Here is a 24,835-nt window from a genome sequence, read left to right on the forward strand (position 1 = left end):
CCATTTATTGAAATTGTAATAGAATAAATACCTGTTACATTGGGGAAACCTTCGGTGGTATATATCAGTACTTTTTCTGTTTTCTTGCAGATAAAAGTGTACTATTGATGTAATAGTCTGTGGTTTAACGAAGATCCAATGGACTTTGTGATATCTGTGGTGATCCCATCCCAGTCCATTGGATGTTTGTTAAACCACAGTCTATTACATCAATATTATTTGAGACCAGATGATCCGTTAGGACAGAGATTATCAGACTCCTGTTAAATCCCATCAAAAGTCCTTAAACCATTAGGACCCTTTACATTTTAATTTCAACCAATATGAGAAAACATAACATTCTATAACGAACTTATATGACCACCAGAAATTTTGTAATGTTTCCACATATAACTGTACTGCTGTGTAGTATAAGTATGTTATGTGTGATATATTTTTATTCATTATCCTCTCACGTCCTGTTTTATTATGTCCTATTACAATTATATTTTGTGTAATAATACTATACACGCTAAATGTGTGACAAAAAAAAAAAATTATTCCCTATCCCTCAGGAAATCTCCAAAACATTATCATACACATTTTTTGCACAGTCTTACCGCTGAGCTGGGACAAGTAAGCACTTTACCTTTACTCTCTCTCTCTCTCTCTCTCTCTCTGTCTCTGTCTCTCTCTCTCTCTCTCTCTCTCTCTGTCTCTGTCTCTCTCTCTCTCTCTCTCTCTCTGTCTCTGTTTCAGATTCCCGTAAGTGAATTCCAACTGCAGGAGCATTGGTCAGTCTTCAGAGAAGAGTCTTTCCCCTACTGCTGATAATGGAACTCAGTTTGCAGATGAGGAAGCAGTGAGTACTTTCTCCCTTCCCTTGTCGTCAGAGCTCCTATCTGAGCTGCTCACGTCTTCCTGGTTTGCTGTGTGTGTTTGTACGTTGTCTGACCTCAGAAGGCTATTCAAGGCCAGTTATAACCTTCTCTCAAGTACCTGGCAAAGACTGGATGCTAGTCCATTTGAGCTATGCATCTTAAAGCTCTGCTAGAAGCTGAAGCGCTTAATTCTCTGCTGATAAAAGTGCCTACTGCGGTATGCTGGCTTGATAAAGTTGTGCAGCTGATGGGGGTTTTTGTGCTTGTTATGAAGGATGAAATAATGCCAAAGAGACTCAAGAATGTCTTTGAAGCTTCACTGCAGGATTAAAGCCTAGACTTCCTTGAGCACCTTTAAGGCAAGACACTCACATCAATATATATACAGTAATACAGTATACTGTAACTTTACATGACTGCATATGTCTTACTTTCATGCACAAATGAACTTTTAAAGTATCTGAAGTTCTTCTCTTAGTCACACCTTTAGTAGGACAATGAATATATCTTTGTTATAGAAAGAAGCAATGCTTTGAAGTTGATAGTCCAGTCATTCAACATCCTGGTTGTAACTCTTAAAGTACACACAATTAAATCCTGGCTGTGAGCTTAGCTTATCTGTTAAAGCTTTCGTCATCTTTTAGCTTATACAAATACGAATACCCAGAACTTTATGTTAAAACAGATAGAGTTTGGATAGTCTGTTATCCTTTGATTTAAAGTAGCTAACAAAACAGTTCTAATTATATTTTAATCAGGACAAAAAGCCCTTAGCACATACTCAAATATTGTAATAGATGCTATACACATAACGTATTTGCATTTTCCTGTTGAGACCCTGTTTTTCCTGTTTTTTTAACCACAATTACTATGGATGTCCCTGAATTATCTATAGCAAGATTTTTGATAGCAAGTTGCTAATTCCTAAGTAATGTTAGCTAACTATTTTGCACGAATAAACCATAACTGTTCATATCCAAACAAAATGGCAGATTTCTCCCAAGTGACTGCGACATGACATCACAAGCCTTATAGTAATGTCCTTGATTCTTTCTGGGCTAAATATAGTTTATGTAACCCAGTAATAATATACCAGTATAGAACTGTTTTACTGCCCAACACCATTGCAGAACGCATGACAGCTGGAATCTAAGCTGTTTGAATTAGAAAGCACTTTGTTTATTCCCTGGTGGACTGACAGTGTAATTTAATTTGAGGTGCTGCCAGACGGCTGCTGTGAAAAGGTGCAGTGATTGAGCTCATTAGTGAATTTAGGATAGGTAAGTGGGTGTAAGTCCGCACCAACACTCTAGCCCCTTTAAAATAGACTAAGAATCTGTGTGTCTCTTAAATGCTTCATACCTGGCAAAAAGTGTTTTTTTTTTTTTATTGAATTAAGAAATGGCTTTTATTAGCCAAGGAGATGCTTGACCTACTTTGTATACTCCACTTCCACTTGTCTCTCTCTCTCTCTCTCTCTCTCTCTTTCTCTCTGTCTTCTCTTTGTTGCACACACATAGACACTGCCACTAATTTGTTAGATTACAATCAAACCTTTCACTCCTTTGAAGAGCTCTTCATCAGTTGCAGTACAACTTGATAGCCTGTGTTACAGCAGTTTGTCTGGATGCCACTCTTCTTTAACGCTGCACAGAGACACTGAAAGTTCTAAGTAACTATAAAGTCATTAATGTATTAATCTGTACATTCATCCCCATCTACGTGGCTGTAATGTTATCTGTCTGTCTGTCCGTCCATCCGTCCGTCTGTCCATCTGTCTGTCTGTCTGTCTGTCAGTCCGTCCGTCCGTCCATCCATCCATCCATCTGGGCAGTGGTGGCTCAACGGTTAGGACTCTGGGCTTCTACTCAGAAGGAGTTTGAATGCCGGTACTGGCAAGCTGCCACTGTTGGGTCCTTGAGCAAAATCCTTAACTCTCATCTGTTGTAGGTCTAAGTGGCTTAATATTATCTGTGTATTAATCTATTCATTATCCATCCATCAATCCATCTATCCATCCATCCATCCATCCATGTCTAAGTGGCTGTAATGTCATTTGTGTATTAATCTCTTCATTATCATTCTTCCATTCATTCATCCATCTGCCCATCCATCCGTGCAGCCATCTACAAGGGTCTGAGAGTGTTCCCAGAATTACTCCTATAATTAGCTGGTAATGGCAAGTTAATATCATTAGTGGTCATCCTGAGAAACAATAGCTTCATCTCTTTGACAAACTGACTCTACTGGGAGTACTTAGACCTTGTTATATGATGTTATATGATGCCTGAGTCATACCCTATGTGTCTTTTCTTACTTGCAGCTGGACATTTTCTATTTACATTTGCATTTATTACTACAGCAGACAGTCTTATCCAGTGGGAATTAAAAAAGTACAACCAGCTGAGGTCACTGCTTGGAGACTTTCTAAAGAATCATAACCTGAAATTGGTCCATGTGAACAATATTTTATGTGCTGCATAATCTTTTGAGGCCTGGAATGCAAGGACAGGGGTTTTGGACAAGAGCTGTTTGTGGAGGAAGCTTGTGAAGTGACCTGAGTTGGGGGAGAGAATAGGAGGTTATGAGTTAGATGAACAGCAGCATTCTGATCACTCTGTGGAAGAGACATGGCATATGAATGGTCGCGAGCAAGTAGAGCATCACAGTAGTGAAGTGTGGATATGATTAGAGCTTGTACAAGAATTTGAGTAGTTTATTTAGTCAGCAAACTGCTCTTCTGTGGTCTCATTTATCAGCTTTACGTACATATAGTTTTGTGTGTAAACTCTGCCTATGCGTGTCTATATACAGAATGTGGTTTATGAAGTTATTCTTGTGTGTGAGGATGTGTGTGTGTATTTAGAACTACTCCTGATCATGTTTATGCAGAAAAGCCTAGTGCAGGAAACTGTAAATGGGTAAACTGATTATGATAAGCTCCTATCACACTTATTGTCAATCAATTCAGCATAATTGACAGTAATTGCTCACTGTGGTGCTCACAACAAGGTTCAGACAGGTGACACAGATGATATGTAAAGTAAAATCATATTAAAGGCACATTCTAAAGACTGACTTGGATGATGCAGACAGTGGCTGACTTTGCCTTGCTTGAAGATTTGGCACAGGCAGCTTTGTGCTGGGAATGTGTTTTTAAGGAGCACAAGAACCTCTTTGTTGAGAGTGATGAGCGGCTCATCAGTCAATTCTTTTGCCCAGTGCAATTTTCATTGATCTCTGCCAGAAACTTTCGGAGAGGCCAAACAAAATGCAGTATAGCATCCCCGTGCACGCTCAAGTCGTTTCTGCTTTAGGGTTTTTAGCCATGGGTATGCTTCATCGAGAAATTGGAGACATTTCTCAACCAGCTATGGGCTGAATAATGGCACGTATTACATGCATTCATAAAACTCATGCCGCAATACATTATATTTTCAAATAAGACACTGGAAAAGACAACAACAATGAGGGATTTCACAGCAGTGCAAGTTTCTTTAATCTTTAATTCAAATGTAATTGGGGCAATAGATTGCACACATAAAATCCATAAAATCATCCTTTAAAGTGACATTTTGAAGTGAAGCATTTTAGGGACATTTAGGGTATACAGCTGTGCATATGCAGGTGAGATAAAAGCAAGTTTATTAAATCTTGTACATACCGGTGGGTCTTACAGTCAGAAATAGAAATGAAATGAAGAAATAAGAAGACTGCTATTGCAGATATGTATAGGAAGCATTTTTATTGCACATATATCATCTGCAGAAAGGTGATATACAATAGTGTAAAGAATCTTTCTTAGGCTTGTGATAGCACATGCTATATCAAATAATGTACATGTACTTTATTTTACAATTTGTGACTGTGTCTTGAATAAGATCCATCCCACACCCCAGGTTTGATTTAGTTTGCGTCCTCTTTTGAAATTCGGTAGGATTGTTTGTGTTTGTGTGCCTGTATGTGTGTGTGTTTGTGTGCGTGTATGTGTGTGTGTGTGTATGCGTGTGTGTTTGTTTGTTTGTTTGTTTGTGAGAGAAAGATTGAGAGTAAAATAACTGTAATTAACTGCAATTTGGAAGAAAACTGCTGCCCACGTGTACATACTTTATGAAAGTCTGTTGGCTAAATCGTATTAGTTTTGTATAATTTCTTCCCAACAATGCCTGCTCATTAAGAAAGCTGAGAGAGACTCATGTGAATATTTTGTATAAGACTATAGTATAAAGTATAATGTGCACTATTTAATTTATTAGGACCTGAGAAAACCATTTTTGTGGTTGACAGGGAATTTAATCAAAATTAATCAGCACATTTGTAAAACATCTTGTATGCAATGTAAGCGAATGCACACACATTTACATATAGATTCAATTTAAATCAGTGCGAATGTTCTGACTTTGAGATATGGGGGCTATACGGAGTGTTGTAAATCACATAGCATGTGTTAACCAGGAGAAAAATGACCCTTCTTTGTAGCAACTCTTTTTTTATTCTGGCAGAAATCGTAATGTAATGGTGATTTGATTTCACCACCTGCGGTGGTGAGAATCACCTACATACCTTCTTGTGCATACATACCTACACCATTGTTCTCTTTCTTCTTCTCGTCTAACATTGGACCTCATGTACACCTTGGAGCTATCTGTGTAACAGCTTGGAGCTATAGGTAACCTGTTCTCCAAAGCTGGTGACAGAATCCCATCACCTCCTGTCTTCACGTCCAGGGTGAGTTTATTTCATACACTTTGGATCCATTCAGAACCCTGTGGCTACTAGCTTGAACTTGAGTTATCTATTACTCATGAGCTATCCACTAGTTAGCTACAAACTGTTCTGATGCTCAGTACTGCACTCGCCTCTTAGTCTCTTACAGCATGTGTCTTCCCTCATTGCTTTTGTGTTTCTCACAACACCAGCCACCCAGTGACCTGCTGGCCTGTGAATATGTGCCGCTAGCGTGATTGAGTGGCCCACCACTGAGCTTGCAAAGTTAGCTGGACTCCACGGCTCCACAGTCTCCTGACTATTGGGCCTATAGCTAGAATGGCTATTGCCGTTGAGATGCTGCTCATAGCTAGCCTACTACATTAGCCAGATTGCACTCTGGAGCTGGAGTGGCTCCCTACTTAGTTGTTTATTCCTCTCTCTGTGTCAGTCTGAGCCACAGCCAAAGCAACCTGTTAATCATAAATGGCCATGTTCAACGACAACTGATAATTAAAGTAAGGAGCTGAGAAATTGATCAGAGTCTCTTTCTAGGTGTGTATACAACCTAGCATTATACATGACTCATAGACTTGGTATAAATCATTGATCCTGAAACTGATGCTTGTGCCTTCAGCTCCTTATAGCCAGAGAATCTGACAGTGAACTGCAATCCTCAACCCTGGCTTCAGCAGCATCTGCAAATTGGCCTCTACCAGCTTGCATGCATCGCTGGCAGATTCCAAACAGGCCGTGAGAGACAACTTTAAAATAGCTTCAGCCCAAACTGGATGTTGACAGTCCAGATCACTGAATGTGCTCTTCCACATGATGCTGGTCAGGTTTTTGCCTGTGCACTTCCATCACATCACTGGTGGTTTCACTGGACAAAGCACAGTGTTCAGACATACAAATTGCCTGTCTGAACACTGTGCTTTGTCCAGTGAAATGGATAACTGGATGAAGTGCTACATCCATGCAGTTGCAGTGATGACACACTTCATCCAGTTATCCATTTTGCTGCTTGCCTTGGAACAATCACTTCAATATGCAGCTATCAACTCCTTTTTGATGGAGCTGGTTGAAGCCTCACTCTTGGCATGAGGATATCTAGGCTGGGATACAAAGGAGCTCTCCACCAGTATGGTTTATGGACGATGCTAAGTTTGGTTGGCGTAATCCATGCTGCCGGACACATGCAAGTCAACCTTTTAAAACCTATCCCATGTGCCAGAATTGCTCTTTGGACCTGAGGTCAAAGAGAGCCCTGGAGAGAAGGGCAAAAGTTTCAGAAACTAGAAAACAACACAGCCAAATGAACTGGCCACTTGGCACCCTAAAATTGTCATCGTCTGTCTCATTGAAATCCATTAAGACCTCCTCTTAAGAGGAGCCCATTCAGGATGCTGAAATGAAATGGGTCTCTCTGGAGTTTGCTTTTTTGCTAGTGGTCACTTCAAACAAAAATGTGTGGAAGATCAACCTGCCCTAGCATTAAGCTTGCCTTGCATGTGTTGTTGGGTGTTTGAACCCATATTTTTTGAAACAATTAATAGACCTTGCAGTGTTCCATGAAGGGGAGCATACTGAGAGTTTGTTGTTTTGGCCAGTACACGCACTATGGTGCTATTTGGGCCAAACCACTGTGATTTGATCATCACTACTTATGTCATCAAATCATCATCAAATTAGAGGCATGCTGCTCCAAGACGTCTGTTTCAGTCTGTGCTGCTGCTACATGGGCATCACAGTGCACCTTCTTCATGGTTAACAATGCCACTACCAGTGGTGTGAGAGCAGTGGTCATCTATGCCATGGTGGAGGGGTGAAACAGAATGCTAAAAATGCTAATAACTATGGTTCTATGAACACTGGATAACTGACAGTTTGGAAGCAGTGTCAATGCAGTGGGAACTTGGTGAGAAGGTTCTAGGGAATGATGGATGTATGATAACAGTATGTACTATATAAAATACTTCTTCATACTGTCACCTGATGACTGTCACTGTCACTAGTGGTTATCGTGTTTGTTTTATTGCTTGTTCATAGAACCACAATACGTACGTAATTAGTTTTTTACCTGGCACTAAATGTTTCCTTTAACACTTACTGCATGGCTTATAGTGTTTTTGTAATATTTTTGTATTTTTGTATTTTGACTTATTTTTGTAATACTAAATGTTTTTCCTTTGTAATATAAAAAATGACCAACCAAGATTAAAAAAATTCTAAATGAACACTTCATTTCTATTACTGAGAGCTTGTAATAGCATGAACCCTGAAGTCATGGTGGTGAAAAATACCCCACAAAGGTGAATAATGACTAACATTCTCCTTTCAATGACTCATTTACTTTTCTTAATCATGTTTCTATTTCGGTTTTCTTGCTGAAGATACTTCTCTTTCTCTTGCTTTCACTTATATCATTCTTTCTTTAGGAGAATTGTACAGCATCTGAGTACAAGGAAGCTTGAGGTGTTACAGATCACCTTGGTAAACAAAAAAAAAGTTGCTTGCTATAGAAAAATGGCAGAATCAGGCAGGCAATGGCTATAAGCACAAGTGGCCTTCGGCAAGCGTTGAATATATTTTGTTTACATAGCATAATATATTCAAATATTTACATAGTGTAATTGCATAGTTGAATATTAAGTATTGCTTGTAAGGTGATCTTGTAGTGACTATTTAGAATTGCTTGTGGTGTCAAGAAAAAACACTGGATTAAAGGTGTTCTAGACGGGCTAGCCTTCATTCCCTATGTGCATCAATGAGCCTTGGGTGCCCATGGCCCTGTCCCCGGTTCATCAGTTGTCCTTCCTTGGACCGCTTTTGGTAGGTGCTAACCACTGCATACAAGGAACACCCCTCAAGACCTCCTGTTTTGGAGATGCTTGCCCATTTTTCCTGTTTCCACAGCAACTTCAAGAACTGACTCTATATATATATATATATATATATATACAACATTCTTCGTACATGGTTTATATTATATATATATTTTTTCAGATGGCCTTTAAGAATGCGGAGGATGGCACATTGTGTTGGAGACCTGTGCTGCCAGGATAGAGACCCACATTTATGTCTGAGTCAGTCAAAAACACTGCTTCTCTTTTGGGCATTACCATATCAAATAGCCATTGTCCAAAGCTGAGCTCTCTGGAGAGTTTTGTATTGTGGTATTTTTATCTCGTTGGTGTTTGTGCTAGTTTATGTCAGTTATTGGGGTGTTTCTTGGGGTGATAGGAGCAGAATGCACACCTGCAGATTGATATCAGGAAAATGTACTACTCGTCCGTACTGGACCTTTACAAAATCTTCACATAGACTGAATTTGCCTTGGTTTTGCACAATGTTTTCTTGAATAGTAAGTGGAGACTAAGTAAAGCGTACCATTTCATAACTGCAGCTGAACAGGTTTTGGTCGACTACTCAGAATTTCATACATGACTGTACATTCACAGATGTCTCAGGCAGTGTGTGTATGTGTGTGTATGTGTGTGTGTGTGTGTGTGTGTGTGTGTGTGTTATCCACACCCTCTGTTGTCCTATCAATTTCATTTTATTAATACAGTGTGTTACATCAGAATCAGCATTGTTAGGCATTCTTTTTAGGGGTCCAAGCACAAAGTCCTACGATTTATGCCATATCTTCAAAAAAACTCGTGTCTGGACCTCAATTATTATCAAAATCATGTTGACATTTGTAAGCCGCACCACATGCAAATCAGTTGTAGCGGGGCAGAGCCTAATTTACTCTAACGCACAGGTTCCCAACCCTGGTCCTGGAGAACCCCCTGTCCTGCACACACATGGGTGAACCCCCTCAAAGGTACGTGTGAAGACAGAAAAATAAGAATATAAGAAATATCTGTAAGCTGTGAGTAAATTTGTATATCATTACACAATGCCGCTGCACTGAGCTGGTGGCACACACTGTTTCTAAAGGTAATGAGAGAAGCTGATTTGATTGGATATGACAGGAGCACCACTAGCCATGCCTGATAATGTATTCCTTCTACTTCAACCACTTTTTGTAACTACACCACTAATTAACAGGTGACCTCTTGCAAAAATGTCAAGAATATTCTTTTGGCTCAATTAAACATGCTAGCAGTGTGACGTTGGGCCTTGTTTTTGTCCATGTGTCATGATCGTAAAAATATGGCCCTTAGCAACTAAATTTATTTTTCTAGTGTCTAATCTCAGTTTCCAGATAATAATATAACCTGAACTCACAGTACATCAGAGTGAAATTACCCTGTGTCGCTGGAGGAGGAGATGTTCTATTTCAACCAGCTTAGCCCAGTGGATAAATAGAGCAATTTCTGTGCCACACATCACATTTTTTTGTGACTACATCAGCTACTTCACTGTTTTTTTTTTTTTTTTTTTAGGGTTTTTTTGTTTGCTTGCTTTTGTACTTTACAACTGTCTTGGTTGGTTCTTAGGCATCGTGGTATCGTGTTTTTAATCTCCTTATACCATTGCCATAAATTTGTGTTTGCACTTGATAATGCTACACTGTAGTGAATGGTGTGAGTAGTCATTGTTTAAGAGAAAAACACTATCAACAAGATGCCTTCATCCTTGTACTGCCTAGGACAAATCTCTTCACCTTTTTACTTAATTCCTCTATGAAATCATATTATATCTTGAGATAAGGTAAAATTTTGGGACATGAAATTTTACTCACTACTTCACATTTCCATAAATAAATACACAAACACATACACATCCTCATGCAGTGTAAAGATGAAAGGAGGTGGATAAATAATCTGCCGTCTGTTTTCCAAAGGGCAAACTCTGCTATGCTAATGGACTCATTTATAACTGTAAAGAGTGACTGCTTGACTGTTCGCTTCTGGACCTGCTTAACTGGAGAAAAAAGCTGCCTAGGGAGCCATCTCTCTCTCTCTCTCTCTCTCTCTCTCTCTCTCTCTCTCTCTCTGCTACTCCCTACTTCTCTTTTTTTTCCCCTCCAGAGGTTTTTTTACTCATATTCTCTCTTTTTAATGACAAATACATTGTGCCTTCTTAGCTGTAAAGCAATGGAGAGAGTACAAATGGATGAATTGATGAAGAGAGGAAAAAAAGAGCTTTGCTAAACAGTGATGACTCTATTCAGACTGAGGTGCTGTGATGCGGAGGATAGGATGGAGGATAGAAGTGCATGAGGACAAGTATTGATTGTTCTTCCAGATTATCTTCTTTGCAGTTGGCTTATCAGTGACAAGTGTGAAAAGCAGTATAAAATTTACTTTGCACAGTGTTCTCTGTCTCCTCCGGTTTGCTTTGCTTTCTAGTATTACCCATTTTCTCCCACATTTCTCATATTTTCTTTGGGTCCTATCCAGATGAGGTGAGTTAAGGTCAAAAGTTCTGTTAGCATTCACTCATGGAACATTCTCTGTATTCTGAGTCGCTCTACACGAGTGCTTGAGTTGATTTTCTGGATGGCCCATTTCGATTATTAAAATGACCTGCATATATGTCACACTTCTCCTAGGGGTCGGGTCGGGAATGAGAAGATGGGAGGAAGTCTTGTTACTACCCAAAAGGGCTCTTTATTTTCCTTCACTATTACTTTTACTTTTCAGCGATTTTATTTTACTGTTCACAGATATCTACACACACACTCACACACACACAGAGCTCTGTGCTGCTCAGCTCTCTCTCTCTCTGTCTAGGCTCTCGTCTCTCCCCTCCTTATCCGTGCTGCCGCTCAATAAAACACAGAACACTTGTTAGCCAAATAAATATAGACTACATCCATTCAAATAAATGTAGACTACATCCAATAGGAGTCTTGTATATTGCAAATATGTTGCTGTGTGAACAGTTGTAAATATCACATTAAGTGATTACCACAAATTGTTCATAATTTAACAAGATGCACCATAATTATTTAGCAGCTTATAGAATAGCACTTGATCCAGCTTAGCTCAACTCTGAATGTGACCCTTTATGTATTTAGCATGATATATCTTTTTTCTGCTGTTTCCATTTTCCCACTCTCTTCATGTGATTATGAATTAATAGACTCGCTGTCTCTTTCCTTTTGTTCATCTCAATCTCTGATCTTTCTTTCTTAGTCATTTCACCCTCAGTGCAATGATTTATGTCTGTCTCTTGAGGTTGACGTGTCTCAGCTCCTCAATATCCATCATGCCATGTTGTAGTCCGCTCCACCAGGCTGCACACGTCTTCTTGTGTGTTGTGCACATTTGATCTGTGATGCTGAGTTCTTAAATGGGTTCAGAAAAGCAGAGACATTTGGCAAAAGATGCTGATGATGTACTAAGGAGCACCTAAAGTCATCTGAAATCTGCTTTGAAAACCATTTTTTTTAATAATAAATAATAAATTGCTTGATATAGCAAATCCACAAAATAAATGTCATTCTCATTATAAAGTCCTGATTAAACACCCTCAACCCTTAGATGTGCCCAGTTTAGCTATCTCTTTGCATATTGGAACCTAAAAGATTGTCAACACGTCTGTTACTAACATTTAAACTGTGATCTTTCAGAAATAAGACAGTAGGGCTATGGTATTAGAATATTCTGGGTGCAAACATTGCTTGGAGAGTCTCCTTTAGGTTTTTTGGCCTCCAGATTTTCTTAAATGTCAGAATATATTGGAGGCAGGTTGACTCAGTGAGCTGTGATAAAAGATACAGTGGATTTATATATGCTAGGAATATAGAAGCTATAGTGCTTGTTAAAAATAATTATATATATTTATATACATACACACTCACAGTTATCGAGCTAGCTAATCCTGTGGCAGCAGTGAAGTGTATAAAATCATGCAGTTACAGATCAAGGGTTTCAATTAATTTAAACATCAGCATGGGGAAAATATGTGATCTTGGAGAATTTGACTGTGGCAGTGTTGTTGGTGCCAGACAGGCTGGTCTGTGTATTTCAGAAACTGCTGATCTCCTGGGATTTTTACAAAAGTCTCTAGAGTTAACACAGAATGGTGAGAAAAACAAAACGCCTTTTTAATGATAGTGGCCTGGAGCAGAATGGCCAGACTGGAGCTGACAGGAAGTCTACAGTAACTCAAATAACATTTACATTTACAGTTGTGGCATTTGGCAGACGCCCTTATCCAGAGCGACTTACATTTATCTCAAATAACCACACTTTATAATTGTGCTGAGCAGAAAAACATCCAAGAACGCACAACACACCGAAACTTGAAGCGGATGGACTACAGCAGCAGAAGACCACGTTGGGTTCCACTCCTATCAGCCATGAACAGGAATCTGAAGCTACAGTAGGCACAGGCGATGTTTTTCAATCTTTATGTGTCCAGTTTTAGCAAACCTGTGCCCACACAGACTGAAGATCACACAACTACTGCATTCAATTTTATTGATAGCATTAAAAAGTGTTCTTGATTCCTCTGTTGAAACAGTGCAGTATGGCTGTTCCATGTGGAAGGACCCCCTAATATTTTTTGAGAAATAATGTTCTTAAGAATTCAATTCAAGTGTAAATATAGAACTAAGTAAGAAGTTTCTTCCATGCATTTCACCTCCACTCTCTACCTTGATCCTACAGCGTACGTCTCTCATGCATTCTACAATTCATGTATGCCACTTCCCTTGTTTGTTTGAAGGGCACCATAAGCAATTACTGTTATGTATAGATTTATTCAGAACCTTGCAATCTGCAGAGAGAAAGTGCCAGCATATTGGAGGAAGCTTGTAAAGTGATGTGCATTTCTAAGAACCGTCTTATGGCTGTAGAGAGACAATATTCCTAAACTGTTCCTGGAAATAACAGAGGCCCTTAATTAGTTATATGTGATATGTTCCTTTGTGTAGCAGTAGTATTGGGACACCGTGTTAAATGAAGGTTGTGTATTTCCAACTTGTTAATTGGATTTTTACTGAGAGATCTGCAGCTCAAACATTGATTTCTCTAAAAAAAACATTTAAGGACTGTAATAAACATGTCTCTAATCACTTGCTTTCCGGGAAGAGCTTGCTCTCTCCAGATTGACATGATTTGTCACTGAAATATGGAGAAGCAATTTGTAAATTCTCTTCTCTTGAGCTTTCAGCATAGTTATTAATCTGACTGATGAAATTATTACAGGGGAGACTGCAGTGAAAACAATAATCATAGAGTAGATTCACCAGAGGCTCACTTTGACAAAGCCCAGTACCAGCCATCAGAGTCATTAACTGTTGAAATAATGAACTAATGAATAAACTGGAGATAACCATTATCTGCAACTGTGTCATGATTGCATATTGCAGTTGAAAATCAAAGATAAGTGTCAGGTTATGAAAAAAAAAAAAAAAAAACGTAGCACAAAGACTTAATTTGTGGTGTATTATGGAATAAGGATTTTGTAAACATTTTTAGCATGCAGGTTGTATTCATATTATCTCTTCACTCTTCAGACAGTATGTCTTTATTTTGTCTTTTCTTGCCTCTCAGTTCATTTCTTTCATAATTCTGTAACTTCTGCGTGTGTGCTTCTCAAATAACAATTTTGACATAAAAATAACCTCCACAAACCTCTGTCGTCTGAAATGTCAATCAAGTAATGTCAAACAGAAATGAAATAAAAGACAAAAAAATGAATAAATTGATAAATTAATGAAGCAATGAAAAGCAGTAAAAAGATAAATCCACAAATCACATAACAGGACAAAACAGACTCAAATGCCTGGGAGAATAAATATTATTATTATTAATATTATTAATATTATTTTTTTTAATTGAATTTTCACACGTCTATTGTGGGGGATGTCTTTATTTAAAAAGGGTAAGCTGTTCCATAAGCAAAGAGCTGCAGCAGAAAAGGCCTGGTCTCCTTTAAACCACATTCAAGTCTGTGGAATAGTTAAAAGCAGCTGCTTAGAAGATCTCAGAGCTCCGGAGGTAGAACGGCTGCACAGAGGTTCAGAGATATAGCTTGGTTCAAGGCCATGGAGAGATTTTAAAACAAATAATAAAACCTTAAGGTCAGTCCTGTATTTGACTCTCAAATACAGGATAGCAGTCTCTTTCTAGGTGTATTTTGAACCAATATAGAACTGAATAGAATTGAAACGTGCACTTGTTTCCCACTGCAAGCTGATGTGGCTTTAAAAAACAGGTCCTATGTTTAACCATAAAAATTACAAATTTAACAGGAATTAAAAATAATTGAGAAGTTAGATGAAGGAGACTGATGCAGGACATGGTTTCTTTTTCTAACCTTTTGTTAAATAAGGGCTTTTAGAGAACATTTTTTGAGACTGACATGATTTAAGACATACAAGCAAGATAAAACAGTAGAACATTACTCAGAACAAATTTCATGACACTTACATTATTGTTGTTTTTATGATAACATTGATAATAAATGCAGATTTTCATATAAACATAGATGTGGTTTGTGTGTAAAGCATTCATATAAACAGATTTTGACAGAGTCACAAGTTCAGGATACATATAAACAGATTTTCAACAGATGTTCGAGTTTAGGGCATATGTAAAGAGATGTTTGAAAGAGATGCGAGTTTAAGGTACAGGTAAACAGGTTGGGTTTGGACTTTAAGGTACATGTCAACAGTTCAAGTTTAGGGATCATGTAAACAGATTTTGACAGAGCGTTGAGTTTATGGTTCATTTAAACAGTTCATTGAGAATCTGCAATCAGAAGGAAATTTATATGCCTGCTTAAATTTATATTTACATCTGCAAATTTATATGCATGCATTTGCACATTTATATGCTTGTAAATATAACCAGTGTTGTGCATCGTTTTGGTGAAGTGCGTAAGATATTCATAAGTCACCGAGCAAAATAATCAGGAGAAAAGTTTGCTCCTGATTACACTTCAAACAATTTAATAAGAAGAAATTCTTCTGAAAGTTGCCTTGAATAACAAGAAGTCGAAGACTAGTTCTGGGTTTTGCAGTCAGGCAGCAGTAATGGAGTCTGCAGCCACTGATTTGGCACAATGTTTTGCACTCAGTCAGTTATGCATTATTACATTTACACTCTTCGCACAAGAATGAGTGTGCTCTCTATCTTCCTGTGTTTCCACATGAGTGGTTGTCAGCCCTAAGTGACACAGATGCTGGCACGTTCTTGTCACTTTGAACATTGATTTTCCCATAGTGGCTAGCACACACACACAGACGCACGCACACACATGCGCACACACACACACGCACACAATGGCATAAGCCTACACTTGTCCCTTTCATGCATTCTGTCTATACGCACAGTACTATGAACCTCTAGAAATCTCTAAACATTTTTGATTTCCAAACATTTATTTTCTAAAACACATACAAATACAGGCAGCATTTTTGTATGTTGCAAAGACAGTAATATATTAAACAATGGACAACTTTTCATATATATGTGTAGTGCCAAATTTGTGCTACTGCCATGTGGGAGGATCCTCAGTGTCTGCGGTGTATTGAATGTGTGTTGGTAAGCGTGAGTATGTGTTAACGTGGGCCTGTAAAGAGCTCTGTCATGTCCCTGTCACTGTGATCCCAAAATACTGTTTGAATGATGTGAATAATGCATGACTCCTCCCCTCTCTATTTTCCTATACTTCACATGCTGCATTATAATGCTATTGGCTAACACTGCAGAGTGGAGAATGGTTACGGTGATTACATTTTTGAACAGATTAGATTTGTGCAATAGCTTTAGCACCACGCACTATGCTTTTCTTACAGGCTCTGGCCTCAGCTCAGCTTGGCTAAGGCCAGTGTGTATGTGTGTGTAAGCAGAGATGCAGTGTGAATGTAAAACAGTATGGTGCAGGCAATGGGTGGAGAGGCCTGAAGCCATACTCACAAAAAGGGCCTTTCTTACCATTGAGCCCATGATTGACTAAAGGTTTGTAGGTAAAAACAGGTGCAAATTTTGATATCACCTACAAAAATGTGCTAATGATTTACTAACAACAGCTTGGGAAGGAAATTACCTGCAATACGCCCACTAACTGCAGGCAAATTAGCACTCGTTATGTTGGTTCTTGGTAAATCAGTTCCTAGGGTTAGAGTTTTCCTATATGGCACTAGAAAAAAATCGCTAAAAATAAATTTCTTCTTAAATCCAGAGATGAACTTTTATTTAGGAATCAGAAGAATTATTACGCTAAGAGGAAAGGATGATTGTATGCTTCATGAAATAATTTCAGCACTGACTGGCTGATACAGTGGCTGTCTCTTTGGTAAACTCATAAAATAAATGAAATCACAATTGGTGGGAAAATAAAACGAAAAAATGAAGTGTCACAAATGTAATACGTTAATATTGTCCATTCTGTTTTGCGTAAGTTGTATATGAGAAATTAATAAGAGTATTTATTTTACATTTTACAAGAATATCAAATGGGTGGTGCGGTCATGCAGTGGGTAGCATTGCCACCTCACAACTCCATTGTGCCTGGTTTGACCCTGTACTCGACTCACTGCCTGGGTGGAGTTTTGCATGCTCCTATCTTATGCCCAGTGTTCCTGAAATAGGATCTGGATCCACTGTGACCTGTCCAGGATGAAGCAGTTATTATAGAAGAATGAATGAAGAATAGAATATCAATTTAAGCAACTTTCTTAATTAGCAGATTATACCAAAGTGTAACTATGGCTGAAGCTGATAAACACCAAAAGGATGACATGCAGTCTGGAGAGGGCATTTACTGCATGATGAACAGCATGACTCACTCAGTATCTCATGACTGAGATGGTCCCAGTTCATTTGCACTGCTTAACTGCTGTGTTTTTGTGGCCAAGTAGTGAAGAGTCATTAAATCTCTGGTGCTATTGCACTGTTTCTATTAATACAGTTAGATTTTATTAGTATAGTGTTTTTAACAATAGACATTGTCACAAAGCAGCTTGTCATCAAGTGACTGTTCTGTAGGTTACCAACATCAGCCATTTTAGAACTACTCTCTGGGCTACCCCAAAGTTGTTGGAGCTTTCTCTCTCACTCATACATTGTTTGTCTTCACAGTTTGAGCTAATTGATGCACTGGTGCATCCCCACAAGGCCAAATCGAGCATGAATGGCATATGACAGGTATAGTAGACAGGAAATTTGAAGAGCAGGATTTAATGGTACTCCATCAATCGCTTCTCATCACTGTGCAGTTTCCACTTCTCTCCCTCCCCATGCTGCGCTGTGCTCTCCTGTTTCTTTCTCTTGTTCTTGTTATCTCTCCCTGTCCAGCTGTCCTGCGTGTGCCCTTACAGCCAAAAGCTCTGCTCTCTCATTAGCTCCTTTTATGAAAGCGGAGATGAGTTTGAAAGAATGAGACAATAGAGTACAAGGATTATTCTGAGCTCATATCCATCACCACCACCCACCATACACCCATGAGTGCTCTACAGCCTCCACTCACTTCCTCTCTCTCTCTCTCTCTCTCTCTCTCTCTCTCTACCTCTGTTACACACACATATACACATGTTGAGTTGTGTTTTCATCTATTTTTTATTCAGTCTATTTTATTTATTTATTTTTACCCATATGTCCTCCCTTTCTTTTTACTTATGTTTCTATGGCTTAGAGCACGCAAACACACACACACACACACACACACACACACACACACACGCTTTATGGCTAAAAGTATGTGGACACCTGACCTAATTATTCACTTCAGGTGTTCCAGCCACACCCTTTCCTAACAGGTACATAAAATCAAGCACATAGCCATGCAATCTCCACAGACAAACATTGGCATTAGAATAGGTTATATTCTAAGATCTCAGAGACTTTAAACATGGCGCTGTCATACCTTTGCCACAAATTTCTGCCCTGCCTTGGTGGTCTGGGGCTGTATTTCAGGGTTTGGGTTAGGTCTCTTAGTCCCAGTAAAGGGTAATATTAATGCTACAGCATACAAAGACATCTTAGACAGTTGTGTGCTTCCACCTTTGTGGCAACAATATGGGGAATGCCCATTCTTGTTCCAGCATGAATGTGCCCCTATTCACAAAGAGAGATCCATAAAGACATGGTTTGATGAGTTTGGTGTGGAGGAACTCCAATGGCCTTCAGCAAACCCTGACCTCAATTCCATTGAACACTTTTGGAATGACTTGAAAGGTCAATTGGGAGCCTGGCCTTCTCATCCAATATCCATGCATGGCATAAAAGTGCTCTTTTGACTAAATGGGCAGAAATTCCCACAGACACACTACAAAATCTTTTAGAAATCTCTTCCAGAAGAGTGTGTGTGTGAGTGTGTGTGTGTGAGTGTTTGTGTGTGTGTGAGTGTTTGTGTGTGTGTGAGTGTTTGTGTGTGTGTGTGTGTGTGTGTGTGTGTGTGTGGGTGGGGGGGTAAGTGGTAGGGTGCACAAGGGTGGGGCAACTCCTTGTTATTATTTTTGCCCATATAGTGTATCTCAAAGTAAAATAGAAGTAACTGTAGTGTGTCAGATAGTGTACAACATCCACTGAGAAATGTAGAGCCCTTGTCAACCTCTTTTGATGATTAGCTTCTTATAGCTTATGTGGTGAATTTACTATTGAAAGAATGGTTGATGGTTGCCTCTTCAGCTTAGAAATTTCTGAGAGTCGTTTAGCCAGTGAAGTTGGGCAACACAGTAAGTTACTTGAAAGTGAAGCAATTTGTGAACAGAAAGTGAAGTGACTTCTTTCCTGCTCATTCAGCCTCTCTTTTAGTGAGCAATTATATTTAGAAATGCATGTAGATGGTTTTTTGTTGTTGTTATTGTGTAATTCTGTGTACATTATGCACCCTGGGTGCCTATGCCTGTAAAAGGTAGGCTCTTGTTAGCTAATTAACCTGTTCTTGCCACTGTGGCATTAGTGTGATAGTAGGCAGTTAAGTGTAAGGATGTTAAAGCATTAACCATGTCACTTCCACACCTATGCTAATCATTGTAGCCTTTAAATCAGCATCGCACAGGAAGCACCAACAATCAGCATTGACAAGTGAAAGCTTTACCCTATTTCTGCTCCTTGATGTGAGCACTATGCCCATAGACATATGTACAAGTTTATACATATGTACATGTGTATAAGTTTGACTTGCGACTTTAAAAGCGAAAGCATTTCAGAAACATTTTTGCTTTGTGATTCTTACCCACTTTCCTTACACTGTCAGGTTGTTTACTTTGCTGCTGCCAATCACTGCTCAATCTGGCACGCCCACAAAGTCAAAAATTTGAATTTTTATAGCATTTAACTATAATTAATTTGTAATTAAAGCCACAGTGCGTAGGATTTTGTTAAAAATAAAACATATTATTATTGAGTCAGGGGAGAAAGAATGCACTAAAACATGATGTTCCTGAGCAGCTGTGAGTCACCCTGGAAATCCTGTAACAATAATTTTCAGTCAGAGCTGTCAGATTCAAATTGGTGGCAATTTTCAAATGCACGCATCGTATGTGAGCTCAAATACATACTATGTATCAAGCACTGATCCATTCCAGTATGGTTTAACGGAACTGCAGGCGTCACAACATAATGTCGCCTTTCCCCTTCAACAAGGCCTTAGAACTACCTAGGTAATGTTATGTAGCTAGCTCACACTGAGACCCGTGGACAACATGTAAACTCTCTCCACAGGCCTATGTGAGTGGATCAGAACAGAGAGAAGTCTTTCCACTTTGACGAGCCCTTATTTTATCTAGCTCACTATCATCAGCTCCCTCCTCTGTTCTGATCTCGCAGAACAAATGTGGCATTGATGATCAGGGTGGAAATTCACCAACACTGTGCTGCAGGATGACAACAAAGCACAAAACAGACAATGGGCGTGATAACCTGATGCCCTGAATCCTTGTTGAATGTGTATTACTTGACACTCACAACCATTAAATTAACTCATGTGGTAGAGAAGGGCGAAGCACAACCCACTTTATGAAATTCTCATCTGAGACTAGCTTGTGATTCCACCGAAGAGGGTGAAAATCCCACATCTTACATCCAGAAGCTTTAAGGATTTTCTTAAACCTACCCAGTGTAAGTGCTTGTTAAGTGAAAAATCTGTAGTATCGTTCCATTTCATGTGATATCAGACAATACTGTATAATCGCTACCATTTTGAGGACCAAACAGGGGACCGACTACATTAATGTTATACTGTCTGGGCTTCATTAAGAACATTCATTTATACTGAATCAACTGCCATCATACACTTCGCTACATACAGTACTGTACATCTTCAGCAAGCAGCAGTGCAGCAGATCCTCCCTGTCATTCTGCCTCATAGCTATGTTAGCTAGCTAGCTATGTTATGGGACAACTAGGAAGTTTATCTCAGCAAGTGTTGCTAAGTTACTTTAGCATTAGGAAAAGTTAGTAAGTTAGCTGATATCGACTTACCCTCCCTGCAGTGATAATGAGGTATTTCTCCTCCTGATGAAACACCCTTGGTATCCATTATTCACTCAGGTATGATGAGCTGGTAGACTTCTGTGTTATTAAATACTTTAAGGCATTCTGCAGAAGAGGGAGAGGAGTTGTGTATGAGATGAGTTGTGTATTGTGTATATGAAGAAAACACATGAAGTTTGAAGTTTGATAACATTTATGTCCGTTTGCATGTCTGGTGAAAGTACATAAGGATCACAGTTTAACGGCTTTGTCGAAGTACTGTTTATTCTCTTCTGAAGCAAGGTGAGTAATTTTAGCCACCTTTTACCTTTAATTATGTTAGCATTTTGCCATGAAGCCAGAAATTCTGTCCCAAATATGGTGACCACACCAGAAAATTCACCTGACTCAAATGCTAGAATTTCAAAGAATTTGTTTTTGAAGACTTTTACAATGGCCAATAAAATTTTGTTTACCTAAGAGTTCGCACAGGTAGATAGTGACCTGTTCACAATGTAAATGCCTCTTTGATGATAATTGTTTTAGGATAATCCTACTGAACAGATTAGAAAGGGGAATGGCAGGTTTACTAACACATAAAATGACCCTGCCAATTATACCAGGATTTATGCGTAACCAATTCGCATCAACAAGATTCTCTCTGCTTGACTGAGTCACATGGTGTCGTATGCTGGAGATCTCCAGTCACAGATGACTCTTTTCCACAGATCATGCTGTGAAAATGGCATTTGTTCTCAATCTGAGATCTTAACTGTTCTCAATCTGAGAGCTTAAGTGTCCATATGAGGTGCTAAATAGCACTGAGATTCACACGCCAGATGAAGTAGTGCGTAAGGGGAGAAAGTGAGGCATAAAATAGGAATCAAAAGCAGCATGATGCAAATATGACGCAGAGTGAACAGGAATAAATTAAGTAACAGGCAGTAGGGTGCCGCTACAGATTAACGTTAATCCCGAGAGCCGCTGAGCAAGAGAGTGCACGAATAGGGTTTCAAATGGCTGGAGAGGCTTTTTGCCTCTCTCTGCTGAAGCATCCTTAGAGGTTGCGAGTGAAGACTGTGATGTAGACGTGGGTCTGCAGGATGAATAAAAATAAAAATAAATGAATAAAAATTTGGTCTGGGTGAGATCACAGTTCATAGACCAAAAGGAGTGAGGTACCCCTTTCTTTCCTCTGTCCCTTTCTCGCACAGTGATTCATGGTTCAGGTCATAAAGACTACACTTTTTCAATAGCACCAGTGATGTTTTTAATTCCCTCCGAACCCTTTTGTATTAGTCCTGTGGTAGGTGTAAGCTCAGCATATGTGAATCAGCAAGACTAGACAAGCCTTGTTTTTGCCAGACCACAGGGTGCCATAAGAGGCATTTACTGTATTTTTCTTTTTCTAAATGTACCCTGATAAATCTCTTACTCTGAATCTCTGTTTTCCACCACTGGATTCTCAACCATCCAATGTTTTGGCTATGGAAGCCCATTTGCACCACTTGAACTATTTTAAAAAGCCATAATAACAAGAAAGCTTTTGACAAGAAATTGTCAAAAATCTCAAAAATGAGACAGTTTCCCAAAATGGCATTTCCAGTGCCAATAACATTCAAAACAATCATGGGAAAAGGTTTTTATTCACATATACCTTATCTACAGAACACACACTTATGTCTATAATCATTTATTTTTCATTCATATTGAGATAGACATACTTATCTAACTAATTTTAATCAAAGTGTGCTTCATTAAATGCACATTTACAATGGTAGTGAACCATAGATTAACCAAGTCAAAATGTGCATATAAGTAATTCGTTCATTGCATACATATAGCAACTTTAGTTAATGAAAATCTTTTCTCAGAGCAGAATCAATCATTTCACTAACTAAAATGCTTATGTGCAGAACTCATTAAGACTTTTGTTTTTGATGCACACTTTAATGATGGTCCTTTACTAGTTAATGGCCAGAGAACATGATATTCAGTTAAAAGCAGTGACGTCAAAAAACTGTTCAAAATACAATATGAAGGCAGAGTAAATATAAAGATTGGACATGAATGTGCATTCTGCTGATAAGGTATACGTATGAAAGCCTTTTCACAGGCTCTGCTTAAATGATATTGGCAGTGAAGGTGTGATGTTGTAGCTAATATCTAATGCAAAACCTCTACAGCAGTGTATCACAATGTAATACCGTTCTCATTATTTTAAGATACTGAATCATACAGTAATTTTGATAAATCCCACATATACAAGTCAGAATTTCAATAAACGTTCTCATTATTATGATTGGTAAGTGTTGGTACTGGGCATCCATATCACACTCCTAATGGATAAGGACTAGCCAGGGCACCAAATCACTCAGAGGAACCAAAACAAAATAATTGACTCCAAAAAGCTTCCAACCTTCATAGCGACAGTAAGCAGTGTGAGCATGGCTTCTGATTGGTCAATTACAGGGATGGATATTAATAATGGAGGGATCTCATATGCTTGCGCATGAAAAACTAGATCACCAACTGTAGATATGAGGAGCCTGTGATGCCAGGAGCTCCCCCAAAGTCTGCTGGGTAAGGGGAGGACCATACTGTCACTGTGGAGATGTCCCTAGGCCTTTTTGGTGTGTGTGTGTGCATGCGTGTGTGTGCATGCATGTGTGTTAAGCATAAAACAGCTCATGTGATTTTCCACTCTTATTATTCAGGCATCAACTGGCTATGTATGATAAGTAGATCAAACTGGCCTTGTGATAAAAGCAACAGGGAACAAAAGCCCTTCTGATGCATTTCATTGTACAGGTTTGGCAGACGTAGGCTATTTTGATAGCACAGGAGCCATTAAAAAAAGGGAAGAAAGATGGAAATAAAAATTGTCATTAGTTGTGCCAGTTTACACAGTCTAATTAGTCTTTGATCTACAGTCCTGAAAATGAAAGGAGCGGAAGGTATTTGCATGTGAAATTACCATTAAACCTCACAAGCGTCAAAGCCAGTGCTTGAAGTGGGCCGGTACTCAGCGGTATGCAATACCGCTGCTGCTGCTTTGTTCTCTTTGTGCAGTTCTCATAAGCTTATTTTTGGGCTATTCACACAGTCTAAGTGGAAGTTAAGCTCACAGCATGTAGATAACATAACTATGATTGCATAGATTTCTTTGGAGTGTATGCTTCATTTAAGGGTGTTGGTGAAAAAAATGAGGTGGCTACAATACAGCATAACACAAGGTCTCACAATTTACATGCCTCTAATACAGCTGGTATGATCTGAAATGCAATGTGTATTGGCCTGAATGGAGCCATAAGATGACACTGTCTCAGAATGAGAGTCAAATACTCTGACAGACCATATGAACACGGGAAGTGATTATCTGCACAGATGGCACTTTTAAACCAAAAATGATAGTTATTTAAATATTTAACATTTGGATAGTATAAAATTGTTTAATGGCTTGCTAAAACCAGATACACATACACAAATATGCCTGAAAGGGTAGGACCAGGGCTTTTTTCCACTTTAAGTACTGGTGAAAAAAAATGTTAATCATTTAATCTTTTCTTCAAAAATGCACCTAACTGGAATCTGGACCTTCTTATAAAAGCATAAAATGCACTGTATACTGTATGTTTAGAAATATGTACTAGACATACTGTAATTCATGGTTTAAAGAATGTATTAACATGGTTTAAAGAATGTATTATTTGTCACATAGACCTCAAAAGTTAATATATTTTACACATCTAGCCATTTAATGCTATAAAAATGTGATATCTGGGAATCAATAAAAAAAAAAAAAAACATTGATACTGTGCACACACCAGCAGTGTGAAATTGCAGCAATGTGTTATTTGCTCTGCTGTAGTTGTAGGTCTGTGCTTGTATTCTAGCAGCAGCTGAGCATTTCATTTTTCGTATATATAGGAAGACTTG

General features: G+C 38.7%; 1 protein-coding gene across 3 annotated transcripts in view; it reads left to right on the plus strand.

Moving 5' to 3' along the window:
- Nucleotides 1-24,835, plus strand: part of dlgap3 (discs, large (Drosophila) homolog-associated protein 3) — a 160,121-nt gene that overhangs the window by 87,221 nt on the left and 48,065 nt on the right. For all 3 annotated transcript variants that reach the window (XM_026930020.3, XM_053228335.1, XM_026930021.3), the window contains exon 3: nucleotides 739-841. The gene's annotated coding sequence lies outside the window, so the exon portion shown is untranslated. The remainder of the gene's footprint in view (nucleotides 1-738; nucleotides 842-24,835) is intronic.

This window comes from Pangasianodon hypophthalmus, chromosome 23, assembly GCF_027358585.1.
Source record: "Pangasianodon hypophthalmus isolate fPanHyp1 chromosome 23, fPanHyp1.pri, whole genome shotgun sequence".
NCBI classification, from domain to species: Eukaryota; Metazoa; Chordata; class Actinopteri; order Siluriformes; family Pangasiidae; genus Pangasianodon; species Pangasianodon hypophthalmus.